This window comes from Hevea brasiliensis, chromosome 1 (genome assembly GCF_030052815.1).
Source record: "Hevea brasiliensis isolate MT/VB/25A 57/8 chromosome 1, ASM3005281v1, whole genome shotgun sequence".
Classification (NCBI taxonomy): domain Eukaryota; kingdom Viridiplantae; phylum Streptophyta; class Magnoliopsida; order Malpighiales; family Euphorbiaceae; genus Hevea; species Hevea brasiliensis.
The window spans coordinates 74,115,614-74,132,673 of NC_079493.1; positions in this window are offsets into that span (position 1 = coordinate 74,115,614).

A 17,060-nucleotide genomic window follows, 5' to 3' on the forward strand; every position below is an offset into this window, starting at 1 on the left:
GGAGCAGCAGACTGAGCTGCTAAAGATTGAGGATCATTCAGCCTAAAGTCTTCGGGTATAATTTATACCCTAATTGTAAATATTTCTTTTGATGTATATATTGCACATAAATGTATGGACATGTAAAAATGGGTCTTGAGCAGTTGTATAAAAATTGTATAAAGTTGTAATATATATATTGTAGTTTGAAATTCTCTTAATGTAAATTTTGTAATGATCTATTTAAATTGTTTTGTTTCTAATGAAATATGAATGGAACTATTTTATTTAATTTGAATGAAATGGATTGTTAGTATTTTGATGATCATTGGATACTGGATTTGAAATTGAAAGTTGATAAATATGTTGAGAAATTGTTTGAGATTGAGTTTGAAATTGAAGTAGTTGTTGAGAAAATTTTTAGAAGTGCTTTTTACAGGGATTTGAAGAACGGTTTTCTCAAAATACAGAGGAAACTCTGTCAAAATTTTTATAGAATTTGAGGAAAACTAAAATGGACCAAAAATATTAACTAGTTTTAATTTTAACTAAATGTTTTAAGTACTTACTAGAAAATGCTCATCACTTATCAAAAATAAGAAAATTATTTTAAAATCCCTTGTAGGGTACCTAATGAGTTATCGGTAGGTGAAGTTCGGTAGTTCATCAGGTATTCTACGGGATCATGTTATGCCTTACAGAGGGGTAAGGTGTGACAGTTAAAACTCCATGGAAGCTTATTCTCAAGCTTCATACACCACAATTTTACCATAAATTCCCCTAAAGTCCTTAAGTAAATCTTACCCCTAGACCTAGATAAACAATTTGGGAGCAACAAGGAAAAGAAAACTTGGAGAATTGAAGAATTAGGAAATCTACAAATTGAGGTAAGTGCAATTTCAAGTTTAGATTTTTATTGAATTCATGAATTTAAGTTTATGTGTGATGAAATTGCAATAGAAATAAAGGAAATCATGCTTAAATAAGGGAAGAGAGAATGAGGCAGCCATGGAACCTTAAGGTTTTGATGGTATTTAGTTAGATTAAACATGAAATCTTGGTGAGTAGATGTTAGATATGTGAATTGTATAATTAGATTACATGAATTGTGAAGATTGGACAAATTTAGGGTTTTGGACATTAGGGTTTGGAGACCAAAAATATGAGAAACTTGTAAATGGTGTTTTTGACCTAATGTAAAGTGAGAAATGGTCATTTGTGACCTAATTAAATGTGTTAGAAGTGTTGGAATCAAAAGCCAATTCGGATTGGCTATGAAGCATGACCAAAAACCTCCTTTGGGGGGATCAAAAATGAAATTTTACAAGTCCAATGGATATGGGACCAATTTGGGATGAAAATAGGCACTAAATGACACAATTTGCATTTAGGAAGCCTGCCCAAAAAGTGACTAAAACCTAGTGAACAAAGTAGCCGAAGTCGGAAAATCGCAGGCTGCCTCTGCACAAACTGACCAAATGAACATTGTTTGTTCATTTGGTCATAACTCGAGCTAGGCAGGTTAAAATGACCTGAAATTTTACCAGGGGTTAGATGAGATATAGATCTAAAACTTTCATGAAGAACACTAACCCAAATTATGCCATTAACCCAATCAAATTACTGAGCAAAGTTGGTGACCTGAATCTGCAGAACTGCAGATTGCCATATGAATAGTAAAGTTTCAATGGCTATAACTCTCTCTAGAAAACTCCGATTTAGGCGATTCTTAAATCGATGGAAACCTAAGACATAGTAGAACATTTCATATGAAGAAAATTAGACCAAATTATGGACCTAACTTGATCAAATTGCTAAACGAAGTTAGAATCAATAATCTGCCAGAATAAAATTCTACAGCATGAACAGTAAACATTATTTGCTTATAACTTGAGCTACAAAATTCCAATTGGGGTGATTCAAAAAGGAGAATAAACTTAAGAAAATAAGGAACATTTTCTATGAAGAAAGTTTTGCCAAATTCCAATAGTAAACTGACCAATGAAACAGTACAATTAGGGACACCAAAACTGAAAATTGGCAAATTTGCCTAAAAGACCTAAGTTTTGAGAAAATGACCAAAACCAACAAGTTTAGTGACCAAAATGTGGTATGTGGGTGAAGTTGGAATTTCCATACCTATTAAACCTTAGAAAGTCAATAATTTGACTTGAATAGTACAGTGAATAATAACCTGAAACACAAAATTTCAAGAACGTCGAATTTAGCACGTTAGAGCTAGGTAAAAGTGAAGTTAAATTTATTATTGGATTTATGCTAAGTTATGGTACTGAAACACTGTGAAATTGTGTGTTTCAGTGGAAAAGAATACTGGGACAGAACCCGAGGAGTCAAGTCAAGGCCAACAGGCGACTCGTTTGAGGTTTGTGCACAATGTATACTTTTTATAATTATCTTCTTCATACTGTTTTGAATAATGTGAAATATTGAATTATGGCATTCTTATGATGTTTGATTTAAATTGTGAAAGTTATTGTGTATATTTGAAATGAAAATATTTAGTAAATTGTTAAGATAAGTTTTGAAACCACAGTGTCATGACCATATATTTGGACACCTCACTAGCACGACTAGTGGGGATAATTAGTTTCGAATTTTGATTCCTTCTCTGGAGAAGTGTTGAGGTGTGCTAGTAGAAGAGGATGTGAATGGATATCCATTTATTTGAGCTAGCTAGCCTTGTGATGTGATTTCTCTTTAGCCTCTGGCTATTGAGATTCTATTTGTTTCGAATGGCATGATCTAACTGTGGATTTTATGAAATGTGTTTTGATTCTTCGAAATGAACTTAGTTTGCATTAAAATTTCATAATTCGTGTTTTGTGTTTAATGCTCATGTTTAGTTAAATTTTTGAATAAATGTGATTTATATTCTGTATAAAGATTATTTTAGTATGTTGTGCTCCACTGAGTCCTAGTACTCAGCGATAGCTTTTATTGCTGTCACAGATTTAGAGACTAGAGGAGCAAAGAGATCGAGTCTTGAAGATTGAGGATCATTCAGCTTGAAGTCTTCGGGTATAATTTATACCCTAACTGTAAATATTTCTTTTGATGTATATATATTGCACATAAATGTATGGACATGTAAAAATGGGTCTTGAGCAGTTTGTATAAAATTTGTATAAAGTTGTAATATATATTGTAGTTTGAAACTCTCTTAATGTAAATTTTGTAAGAATGTATATAAATTGTTTTGTCTCTAATGAAATATGAGTACAACTATTTTATTTAATTTAAATGAAATGTTTTGCTAGTATGCTGAGGATTATTGAATTTTGAACTTGAGAAATTTGTTGAAATGATTGTGAAATTGATTGAGTTTGATTGTGAAATTGAAGTAGTAGTTGAGAAAAATTTTTAGAAGTGCTTTTTACAGGTATTTGAAGAACTGGTTTCTCAAAATACAGACAGAACTCTGTCAAAATTTTTATAAAATTTGCAGAAAAATAAAATGGGCCAAAATTTCCAACTAGCCTTCCACTTAATTACATGTTTTAAATACTTATTAGAAATTCTCACCACTTATAAAAAATAAGAAAATTATTTTAAAATCCCTTGTAGGGTACTTAATGAGTTATCGGTAGGTGAAGTTCGGTAGTTCATTAGATATTCTACGAGATCATGTTATGCCTTACAGAGGGGTAAGGTGTGACATAAATAAATAAAACATAATATAAGAGGTTAAATGAGGCGAGAGTCACAGCGATGGGTGACCTTCTCGGGAAGGATTGCGAAGTTGATTTAAACTCAAATTTCGAATCGTAAAATGTGACGCCGCGATCCTTAGGACTATTGCGAACACAATGGAAAAGAGAAAATCACGAAAAAGAATTGTTAAGCCGGTCAAATAATTAGGTCAGAGATCCAAAAGAAATATTAAATTATTTGTAAATCAGGTCGAACCGACGAGGGGTAATTTGGTCAATTGACCCCTAAAGCTGACTCCTGACCTGACTATCAAATAAAATTGAAGAAAAGAAAATTTCAGAATTGAGAATTAAATTAAAGAACTAATAAAAAATAAAAAAGAAAGAAAAAGAAAAAGTGAAAAAGTTATTACATCATGCATGACATCATGCATAATGCAATAAACTTAATCATTAAATATTAAAAAAAATGTGGGGTAATTATGTAGTAATTAAGTTAAAATTTATAAAAGAAAAGAAAAAAAAAAGTTGTCTTCCTCACCCATATTGCCGGTTCACTCTCTTTCACCCTTTCCTTCTCAAAACCTCCATGAAAGCTCATTTTTGAGCTTGAAGAAACTAAAATTAGCCATAGAAATTGCAAATTCCTTAGTTAAACCTTGTTTGGGCAACTTGAAAAGGAGTTTGAGCAAGAAAAGAAAAGAGGAAAAGGAAGGAATTGAGGAAGAGGAAACTCCAAGTTGAGGTAAGCATTAGATTGAAATTTAATGTTTAAAAATATATGTTTTGAGTTACTTTAGCTTAGATTTTAATTTAAAATGAAAAGAAAACATCTTTGGAGGACCAAAGGAAAATTCGGCCAACCTATGTAGGGGAATGATTTGCATGAGTTTGATTGAATTAAATATGTTAGAAAGCTTGAATGAGTTGAGAAAGTATGTTTATATGCTTTGAATTGGTAAAATGTAACAAAATTAGTGAGTTAGGGTTTTGGACCTAGGGTTTGAGAGACAAAATTTAGAGAATTGGTCAAATGGTGTGTTTGACATTGTTTGAGCTGAAAAATGGTCATATATAACCAATTGTGGTGTGTTGGAAGGGTTGGAACCAAATGGAGATTCGGATTGGATAGGGACATTCTGCAGGCAGTATGACCAAGGTCCCTTTTAAGGACCAAAACTAAAAATTTACCAATCCAATTGGTGTGAGGCTAATTGGAGATGAAACTAGACACAAAATGACACATTTTTTATTTAGAAATCATGCCCAAAAAGTGACCATAGCATAGTAAACAAATTGGCCAAATCCGGAATTTAGTGTTCTACCCTGTATTAAAATGACCAAATGAATAGTTAGGTAGGTCTAAATGACTTGAAATTTTACCAGTAGAAAGCTGAGATATAGACCTACAACTTTCATGAAGAACACAAACCCAAATTTTGCCCTTTACCAAGTCATTTAGCCATTCAAAGTTAGTAACCTAAAACTGCCAGAACCAGTTTTGGTGCCCAAAAAATCTGGGTTAGGCCAATCCGGCCAGCTATGTATAAATGGCTATAACTTGAGCTACAAAACTCCAAATGGAGTGATTCAAAAAGGGAAATAAATTTAAGACAATAAGGAACAATTTATATGAAAAAACTTAGTCAAATTCTAACAGCAACATAACCAATGGAACAGTGCAAAATAGGTTACCAAAACTGAAAATTTGAAAGTTTGCCTAAAAGTTTAAGTTTTGAGAAAATGACCAAAACCAATAAGTTTAATAACCAAAATGTGGTATGTGAGTATAGTTGGATTTCCCATACCTATTAAGCATAAGAAAGTCAATATTTTAACTTAAATAGTAGCATGAATAGTAACCTCAATATGAAAATTTTTAAGAATATAAGTTTAAGCATATTGGGGCTAGAATTGAACATATATGAATTAATTATTAGAATTATTGTGAGGCAAAGATACTGAGACACTATAAATTTCGTGTTTCAGCTGAAAAAGACCCGGAAGGTCTAAAGGACTGAATCATGGCCTAGAAGCTACTCACATCAGGTTTGTGCACAATAAACCTTATTTAAGCATTTTATCATTTTAAAAAAAATTAATTTAGTACACATTACGAAATTTCTGTGTTAATTATGAGTTTAAGAATCTTTGTGTTGCCACTTTGTGAATGAAAATGTGACTTTGAAAATTTATTATGATTTGCATGAAATATTTAAACAAATTGCTTTAAATTGATTTTGGATTTACCCTTAGCATAACAGTGCCTTATTATTCTTCCTACATTTATGGGGTTGAGATCGATTATTTTCCTCCCTCTCTGGTTTACCAGTTGAGGTTGTAGATCGGATGAGTACTCATTAGCTAGCTAGCCACCTCCCTCATTGATTTCGATTAGTGAGGTTGTAGATCTCTTTGTCGTAGTGTACAACACAGCATTGATCGAAAATTTTGTGTCATAGCTTAAGTTGTGTATAAATTGGCAACACTGTGTTTATTAAATTATTTGACCAAAATTATGCTATAATGAGTTTTGATAATTTGTGAAATGTGATTGTGAAATATTTGAATTGTGATTTATCAATGAATATTTTATGTACTGCATTTTTAATTTTTATTGTGGACCACTGAGTATTTTTATATTCAGCGATAGCTTATTTTGCTATCGCAGATAAGGGCAAGAAAAAAGCAGCAGGGTGAGTTGTTGAATTGGCAAGGACTTCGCTGATCTTTTTGTACTGGTATTTGTTTATACTCTTGTAGTTATTTGATGTAAATATTGTAATGTCTTATGTATTAATGAAAAGTTGAGCAGTTGTACAGTAAATTGTAATAATGTTATTTTAGATTTTCTTTTTGTAAATTAAGATCTGTATTTATAAATTAAGTATTATATGCAATGTGAATGAATTTATGAAGTATTTTGAGATGATAAACTTTGATTGAATTGTGTTGACATTGAGTTGTTTTGGGTTGGGAGTTGTGGAACAATTATTGGAAGTGTTTTTACAGGTTTTTGAAGAACTGTTTTCTCAAAATACAGACGGCACTCTATCGAAATTTTTATAAACTTTGCTGAAAAATAAAAATAGACAAAAATTTTTACTAGTTTTGAAACTTCAATTAAATATTTTTGATTCCTACCAAAATGCTCACCACTTCCAAAATGTTAGAAAATGGTTTTAAAATCCCTTGTAGTATACTTAATGAGTTATCGGTAGGTGAAGTTTGGTAGTTCATTAGGTATTCTACGGGATCATTATATGCCTTACAGAGGGGTAAGGTGTGACATGTTTTAGTGGTATCAGAGCATGGTTTTGCAATGAATTTTGACTATGTATGTGAATATTTCTGTGATAAGTACAACTGCTCAAGTGTCTTTAATTGATACATATGACATATTTACATCATGAATATGCACTAACGGAGGTCAACCTCCTTGTGATTGATCTCAAGAAGTAGAAATTTTTAGAAAACGGAATGGAAGAGGGAGATCAGTCCGTGGAGCAATCTGTCAAGGCTGAGGTTCAAGGGGAAGCCCCAGCACTCTAGAACACGAGTGGGTCAGCCACTCTAGCTCCTACTCCAGCACCGCAGTTTCCTGCTCAGTTTGCACAGCAGATGGCTGCATTTTTCCAACAAATGGCGGGAAATATGCCACCTCAAGCTCATATGCAAGCACCTGCAGCACAACCACGGCCCTCGGCTTAGCAATATAAAAAATTAATGAAATTTGGAGCCACCGAGTTTAAGGGCACTGTGGATCCACTGGAGGCAGAAAAGTGGCTCGAAAGAATGGAATGGGTTTTCAGAAAGTTGCAGTGTGTAGAAGAGCTGAAGTTCAAGTACTCTGTTTCTTTATTGCAAGGGGATGCATATGAATGGTGGGAGACCATCCCCCATAGCCTGGTTGAGCCACCTGTGTTGACATAGATAGACTTCCTGAGGGAATTCAGGCAGAAGTGGGTCCCTGATGCTTATGTGGATATGAAGTTACAAGAATTCTTGAGCTTGAAGCAAGGAGACAAAATAATAGCAGAGTATGAGCGGGACTTTTCAAGGCTAAGTCATTATGCTGGAAGCTTAGTCTCCACCCCCAGAGACAAATGTAAGAGGTTTGAGGCTAGGTTAAGGAATAGCTTAAGAATGCAAGTTGTGGGATTCAGACACCAGAGTTTTTCTGAGCTGATTTCACAAGCCCTGGAACCAGAAAAGACAAAATCAGAAGGGGCAGTGAAGAAGGGCACTCAAGAGAAAGAAAAGATTGAAAAGGCTACGGGTCAAGCTACTGAGAGTGGTTCTGGGAAGAGGAAACAGTTTGGGGGATCCAGCTCTCGTAGATCTGGTAGAGGCAGATTCTCTGGCCAAAGACCACCTCGGTCTAGTCAGCAGACCCAACAAGCATCTCGAGGAGCTTTATCAATTCGGCTGTGTGAGACTTGTGGTGGAACACACGATGGGGTGTGTTTCAAGGCCACAGGTGCATGTTTTAACTGTGGAGGAAGCGGACATTTTGCTAAAGATTGTACTAGTCCACGCTGATCTGGACCTTATGCTATATCTGAGGGATCAACCCAAGTCTCTGCACCTAGAGGGTCATAGCCAGCTGGTCGAGGTAGAGGCAGAGGTAGGGGTCCTGGTAGCACTCATGGAAGTCAGAGTACTGTTAACCAGCCAGAACCAAGTGGTGCACCAGCTAGAGTCTATACCATGAAATAGAGAGAGGAGGCTGAAACATCAGATGTAGTAGCTGGTATTTTCTCTATCCTTGACCAACATGTATATGTGTTGTTTGATCCTGGCTCCACACATTCATATGTCAGTGCTAGTGTGATGTGTTGTAACATCCTCACTTTAGCTAGTCCGTACAGTCTACTATTCTAGTGACCAATGTTGGTCCGGGCAGCTAGAATGTTTGAAATTATAAATAGACTAGAGTGAGGAGTTATAATGAAACTAAATAATGCTCATAAAAATCAAGGAAAATTTTTAGAAACGAAATAAACTAAGGTTAAACGAGCCAAAACACCAGGGATGAGTAAACCGAAAGGGAAGTGACTGTGAAGGCCGTTAGCAACCCTAGACCTGGGGAAAAATTATAAAATAATTTTTAGGACTCCAAAGAAGGGTCATTGAGGTTCTTATGGCATTAGAATGCCAAGAAAATGCTTAGAAAATTTTTTCTATCGGTACACACAATTTTGGCTCGCTAAGCCAAACGGAGGGCATTTTGATCATTTCGTCTTCAGAGATGATTTTTGGCCAACTTGTCCAGTTAAATAAATAATTTATATGACATAAAATGTGAATAAATATTGTTAAAAATTTAATTGAAATTAAATAGACAAGAAAAGGATAGAAAATGAGAAAATGGAATTTTGATATCATAATGATGTCATTAAAATTCTCCCACCCAATCCAATGTTGACACATGGCATAAGTTTATTTAAAAAGACTAAATTGGCAGAAAAAATATGACACCCCATACCCGTGTACAGTATACCCGAGTAAGCAATGTCACACGGTGTATCGGCACACTCTAATATACCTTAATTAATTTTTATCATGCTTTTGAATATAACTTGTGAAATATAATATATTTGAGCCATTGATCGAAATTATAAATTATTTGAGGTTCCAAAAATTTTAACGAAAATCCGGCAGAGTACCGGCTAAAAATGGAGAAAACAGTTCTTCGGAACCTGTTAAAAACACTTCCAATATTCATATCTCATCACTCTCAAACTCCAATATCAAAATCTCAACATTTTTCAATCATTCATCTCATGTAATAATCAAGTATAAATCACAAATAAACATTCTCTTTTCCATTCATAACCACAATTCTCATTATTTACATGATCATCAAAATACATTTCATAAGTTCAACTACATATGAGAAAATGAAAATTTAATTACAAAAGACCAAAATGACACCTAGTGTCCTACCAATGCACTGTAGAAGTTAAGGTGACCCGGACACTGTGCAGAGCTGCAGGATGGACTCACCCAGTCTGCGGTCTACTGGGCTCACGATCTGTATCTCCAGAACCTACGCGTGGCAAAAGCAACGCGCTAAGCAATAATGCTTAGTGGTGCAATAATAAAATAAAAGAAATAGCAAGAAAACAAATATGTAGTGAATGTATATGTTTTATTCGTTTTGAATTTGTACATCATTACTTTGTCCACTTTCATTCATTTGGTTGCCCAAGTAACCTATCTTTGGGCATCGGATCGATAAGCAGTAACCGCACTGGGTATCAAGTATCTCGGGCCGTCACACCATCGGTCACATATGTATCTCCCGGTGTGCAACAGAACAGCTAACAAGCTGTAAATAATATTAGGCACGAGGCCAAGTCTCAACACAATATCAAAATGGCTAAAAGCCATAAAATCCTGAGAATGGCATAATGCCATGTGCGATCGCTAACCGAACCCTATTGGCATGCCAAACTATCCAAACCAATCTTGTTAGATATACTAGGGCATTTGATACTTTTGAATTCTTCAAATTTTGAATTTCAAGTTTTGGTGTCACTATTCACCTCATTGGTCAATAAAAATGTTGACTTTTTGATAGAAAATAGGTACATTGGTTTTGACACTCCCAACATACCACATTTTGCATTCAAAACTTGTTGGCATTAAGCATTAATACCATTTCTAAGTTTAAACCAAGGGAAGCAGAATTTTCAGTTTTTGTAACCCAACTTTACTGTTCCATTGGTGACTGTTACAGTGAAAATTTGAGGAAATGGTAAACATGAAAGTTATTCCTTATTTTGTCTAGTTGAATTTATTTTTTTGAATCACTCCATTTGGAGTTTTGTAGCTCTAGATATGGTCCAAAAACCACAGCTGGCCGGATTGCAAAACTGCAGAGTTTACCAAATCTACAGTACAATGAACAGTGACTGCCATTGCCATGTTGGATAGGTTCTGGTCATAATTTGGGGTAGGTTTCTTCATGAAAGTTGTTTTTCTATGTCTTAACTTGTTGCTGTAAAAATTTCAGGTCAATTGACCATATCTACAGTGAGTTATGGCCAAATGAACAGTTATTGTTCATTTGGTCATTCTTCAGAACCTATTTACAGGGTATCCGGATTGGGGCCAATTTTTGGTCCACTTGCTTTGGTCTTGTGGACATGATTTCTTCAGCAAAATTGTTCCATTATAAGTCTAGTTTCATGTCCAATTGGCCAAATACCAATTGGACCTACACAGCCAAAGATATGGCAGTCCAAACAGGCTGGACTCACAGCCTCATTGCTGCTGTCACTAGGCAGCCTACCAATTGGGTTTGTAACACTTTAGTTCACTTCAAATTATGATTAACTTGCCTCAAATGGTCACTAATTGACCATTAGAATGTCCATTAATCATTTCATAAGCCAAGTCCAATTTTTCACTCCCAAAACCCTAATTTCCCATTTCAATTCACCCATACACCTAGTTAAACACTTTCATTCATCATATATGTGTATATACACCTTAAACATAATCTCTAATTCATTCTAAGTCCATTTAAACCATCAGACTCATTCCTTCCTTAGGGCTGCCGAAATTTATGGTACACATACACATGAGTTTTAGTTCATTTAACTTACAATTTCATACTAAATTCAAGTCCTTAACATGGAAATAAAGGAATATTAACATAAGTAAGCACTAACCTCTTGGCTCAACTTATTGAACTTGTGAAAACTCTAAAATTTCTCCTCTTTGTGGCTGCCTAGAGCTTCCTTAGGATGTGTGGATTAATTTTAGTGAAGATGACTTAGGGTTTTGGGGAGAGGTTTAAGAGATTTTTAAGCTTGATTTAAGAAGAAAAATGGAGGGTTCTTGGTTATGGTGGTGCGGCTGAATGAGGAAGAAGATGGCTGAAATTTTTTTTAATTCTTTGGTCTTTATTTATCTCTTTTATTAGTTAGTTAATTGGTTGTTTAAATTTGATTGGTGGTAGCCTTTAAATGACATTATCATATGTAATAAATGAGTTTTTTTTTTTTTTCGATTTTTCTTTTCTTTTCATCACTACTCATTTTCAATTTAATTTTTAGTAATTTTTATTCATATTTTATGTCATAATAATTATTTACTTAACTGGACAAGTCGGCCAAAAATCACCTCTGAAGGCGAAATGACCAAAATGCCTTCCGTTTGGCTTAACGGGTCAAAATTGCCTGTACCGATTGAAAAATTTTTCTAAATATTTTCTAGGCATTCTAATGCCATAGGGACCTCAATGACCCTTCTCCGGAGTCTCAAAAATTATTTTATGATTTTTCCCCCGGGTCTAGGGCTCCTAGTTGCGAGAACCGCAACTTCCCTCTGGGTTACCCATCGCTAGGGTACCGGCTCGTTTAACTTGGTTGTATTTTATTTCTAAAATTTTTCCTAAATTTTTCTTATTAATATTTAAGTTAATTATGGTTCCTCACTTTAGTTTAAATATTTTTCCGGACGTTCTAGCTGTCCGGACCGACACTGGTCACCGGAACAGTAGAACGTACGGAGTTACTACCGGGAGGGTGTTACAACTCTTCCCCTCTAATTTAAATTTCGTCCTCGAAATTTACCTGATGCAAACAGTTGAGGGAACTATTGCCTCATCGTCTCTTCACTTTCCCAAGTTGCCTCCTCGGTGTTGTGGTGCCTCCAAAGCACTTTCACCAATGGAATCTGCTTATTCCTCAACTCTTTCACTTCCCGAGCTAGGATCCGTAGAGGTTCTTCTTCATATGTCAAATCTGGTTGTATTTCAATTTCTTCCCTGGAGATGACATGTGAAGGATCTGAGTGGTATCTTCTAAGCATGGACACGTGGAACACATTGTGGATCTTGTCCAGCTCTGGTGGTAAAGCTAGCCTATAGGCCACTGGTCCCACACGTTCAATGATTTCATATGGGCCAATGAACCTAGGGCTCAACTTACCTTTTCTTCCAAACCTCAATACTTTCTTCCACGGTGACACCTTAAGGAACACTTTATCACTAACCGCATATTCTATTTCTTTTCTTTTCAGGTCGGCATAAGATTTCTGTCTGTCTGAGGCAACCTTCAGATTGGCTTTGATTAGTTTTACTTTCTCCTCAGTCTGTTTCACCAGGTTTGGCCCCACCAGTTTGTCTTCGCCCAATTCAGTTCAGCACACTGGAGTTCTACATTTTCTCCCATACAGTGCTTCATATGGGGCCATTTGGATGCTAGCTTGGTAGCTATTGTTGTATGCAAATTCTGCCAGTGGGAGGTATCTATCCCAACTTCCCTCAAACTCAATGACACAACTCCTCAGCATATCCTCAAGGGCCTGGATTACTCTTTCGAATTGCCCATCCGTCTATGGATGGAAAGCTGTGCTGAAGTGGAGTTGTGTACCCAAGGACTCATACAACTTCTTCCAAAATCTCGATGTAAACCTTGGGTCTCGATCAGATATGATGGAAAGTGGAATTCCATGCAGTCTAACTATCTCACTGATATACAATTCTGCTAACTTCTCCAGTGAGTAGTCAGTCCTAACTGGCAGAAAGTGTGCTGACTTCGTCAATCTATCCACTATCACCCATGTTGCATAATGTTTCTTCCGGGTGAGAGGTAGACCACTTACAAAATCCATGGTGACCCGATCCCATTTCCATTCAGGTATGCGTATAGGCTGTAGCAACCCTGATGGAACTTGATGTTCTGCCTTGACTTGCTGACATGTCAAGCATTTAGTCACGTAGTCAGCTATGTCTTTCATCATACCAGGCCACCAATACTGAAGCTTCAGATCATGATACATCTTTGTACTTCCTGGGTGCATAGCATATACACTGGTGTGTGCCTCTTTTAGAATACTGGCCTTTAATTCCCCATTATCTGGTACACACAGTCTTCCTTTGTATGTCTGAGACACCCATCCGCTTTCATCTCATAGTCGATTGCTTTTCCCTCGAGATTTTGCTCATAATAGCCATTAGCTTCTCATCTACCTTACGCCCATCTAAAATCTGTATGTGAGGTTGGCCTCACTTGCAACTCAGCCAAAATAGCTCCATCTCGAATCAAAGTTAGACGGGTATTCAATGATCTCAAAGTTGTCATGGATTTTCTGCTCAAAGCATCAGCAACTACATTTGCCTTCCTAGGATGGTAGTCAATTACACAATCATAGTCCTTCAGGAACTCAATCCATCGCCTCTGTCTAAGGTTGAGCTCCTTCTGGGTTGGCAAATATTTCAGGCTTTTGTGGTCTGTGTAAATGTAACACTTTACACCATACAAGTAATGCCTCCATATCTTCAGTGTGAAGATAATTGCTGCGAGCTCTAGATCATGGGTAGGGTAGTTCTGTTCATGTGGCCTTAGCTGCCTGGAAGCATAAGCGACCACCTTCCCCTCTTGCATCAATACACACCCTAACCCATTATGTGAGGCATCACTGTAGACTACAACGTCCTTTCCTGACACTTTGTGCTGGTGCCTCTGTCAACATAGCCTTCAACTTCTCAAAACTGGTCTGACACTTGTCGTTCCAGTCAAATTTGACATTCTTGTGTAACAGCTTGGTCATTGGAGCAGCTATTAAGGAAAATCCTTTCACAAATCTTCTGTAATACCCAGCTAGCCCCAAGAAGCTTCTGACCTCAGTTGTGTTTCTGGGAGGCTTCCATTCCATCACTGCTTCTATTTTCTTGGGATCCACCCTAATCCCATCAGTTGACACTATGTGTCCAAGGAATGCAATCTCATTCAACCAAAAGTCACACTTGGACAACTTAGCGTCTGACTTCTTTTCTCTCAGGGTTTGCAGAACAATCCTCAAATGCTCATCATGTTCTTCCCTGGTCTTGGAATACACCAAAATATCATCAATAAAGACCACTACGAACCGATCTAAGTATGGATGGAAGATACGGTTCATAAGGTCCATGAATGCCGCTGGTGCATTTGTTAGGCCAAAGGGCATTACCAGAAACTCATAATGCCCATACCGGGTCCTGAATGCAGTCTTGGGCACATCTACATCCTTCACCCTCAATCGATGATACCGTCGAGATCAATTTTGGAAAATACTCCTGCTCCCTTCAAGCGATCAAGCAGATCATCAATTCTAGGCAATAGATATTTATTCTTCACGTCACTTTTTCAAGCTGCCGTGTCGATGCAAAGCCTCAAAGTCCCATCCTTCTTCTTTACAAATAGCACTGGAGCTCCCCATGGTGACACACTGGGGCGTATGAACCCCTTATCAAGCAACTCTTGCAACTGAGTTTTCAACTCCTTCAATTCAGTGGGTGCCATCCTATAAGGAGCAATGGAAATGGGTGTTGTTGTACCGGCGTTGTCTTAATAGCAAATTCAACTTCCCTTTACGGTGGTAAACCGTGCAACTCTTCAGAAATACCTGCAGAAGTCTCTTACTGTGGATATATCACTCAGGTTTGGCTTAGCCTGCCTAGTATCCACCACATGTGCTAGGTAGGCTTCACAGCCTTTTCTCATCATTCTTCTTACAACTGTGGCTGAGATAACATTGGACAGGAAATCAGTCCTTTCCCCCACAACTATGATTTCATTACCCCCAGGAGTTTTCAAAGAAATCCCCTTCAGTTTACAATCAACCATTGCCTGATGACGTGACAACCAGTCCATTCCCAAAATCACGTCAAACTCGTGGAAGGGCAACTCAATCAGGTCTGCCAAGAATTCATACCCCTGAATCCTTAATGGGCAACCCTTGTATACTTTGTTCACCACTACACTATGGCCCAATGGATTAGTGACCAGAATGTCTTGGTCACTCTCCCCTACTAGTATCCCCCTTTCTACGGGTAGGTTGATGCAGATGTATGAATGAGTGGATCCTGGATCCACCAATGCATGCACAGGTGTATTGTAGAGGGAGAACGTACCCCTGATGACGTCCCGGCATCTTGCTCCTCTGAGCTCTAATAGCATAAGCTCTTGCGGGTGGTCTGTCGGGCCTCTCTGGCAGCTCGACGCAGCCTCTGTGATGGTCCCACGACCTCAGTTTACTGCATTTTCTACCCCTCGTGGTGTAGGAGTAGGTTTGTCCGCTTGTGTTGGAGCATTGTAGTAGTTCTGCGTGGACAGTTCTTCAACTGATGCTCTGTTGACCCACACCTTAGCGAGCACAGTCACTCTCCAACACTCCCCTTATGCCATTTCAAGCGGTATGGACATGCGAGAAGAATCTGGGCTGGTCCCTGAACCCCATCCACGAGAGCTGCCCACCGATGGTGTGGGTGACCTCTCCTAGGGGTAAAGCGTGGCTGGGCCCTTGAGGTGACCACGACCGTGTGGGCGACCGAACTCTGTGCGGTGGACCCTTGAACCTCTTCCCGGATCACGGTGAACTAGGCGACCGGGCCTCTTCTGCTGTCTATCCCTTCTGGTCTGCTCACTGATTCTTACTTTTTCAACCTTTATTGCAGCTTCCACTAACTTGGTAAATTCTATGATTCCCAAGGCAGTGAGCTGGATCTTTATGTTGTCATTTAGTCCCTCTTCAAATCTCTTACACCTTTCAGCTTCATTAGGGACTATCTCCCTTCCGTAGCCGCTCAATCGGACGAATTCCTTCTCATACTCAGCCACTGACAACTGTCTCTGCCTCAGATTAATAAACTCTCTTCTTCTCTCTTCCAGGTATACAGTACCCACATATTTCTTCTTAAATTAAGAGAGGAAGAAGTCCCAAGTTATAGCTTCTGGCTGTATTTCACTGGACACCGTATCCCACCACTAATATGCATCATCTTGCAATAGAGATATGGCAGCTTCTAAGTTTTGCTCTGGGGTGCAGTGGAGTTGTTTTAGAACTCTGCACATTACATTCAACCAATTTTCTACTGTGAGAATCATCTTCTCTCTTGCCGAAGAAGTCCACTGGTCCAAATTTTCTCAATTTTTCCAGGAGTGATTTTGGTTGTGGAGGTGGTGGTGGTGGTGGCGGTGCTTGTATTACCCCAGCTATTTGTCTGAAAAATTCGGCCATTTGCTGGAACATGGCCTGTGGAGGCTGGGCAGGCTCTGCTTGAGCTGGCGGAGCAGGTTCTCTCATACCCCCAGTCTCAGCTGCTGCAGGTGGAGCATGACACTCCACTTCCTCCTCAATTGCCCTCTGAGATGTAGGGTCCATATCCTATTCAAAATAAGAAAGACAAACAGATCTGCACTAGTGTCACCTCGACTCTTACAAATGTAATGCATGGTATGGACTCAATCTAGGCCCAGAAACGCCTAAACCGTGCTCTGATACCACTAAATGTGACACCCCATAGCCGTGTACAGTATACCCGAGTAAGCAATGTCACACGGTGTATCGGCGCACTCTAATATACCTTAATTAATTTTTATCATGCTCTTGAATATAACTTGTGAAATATAA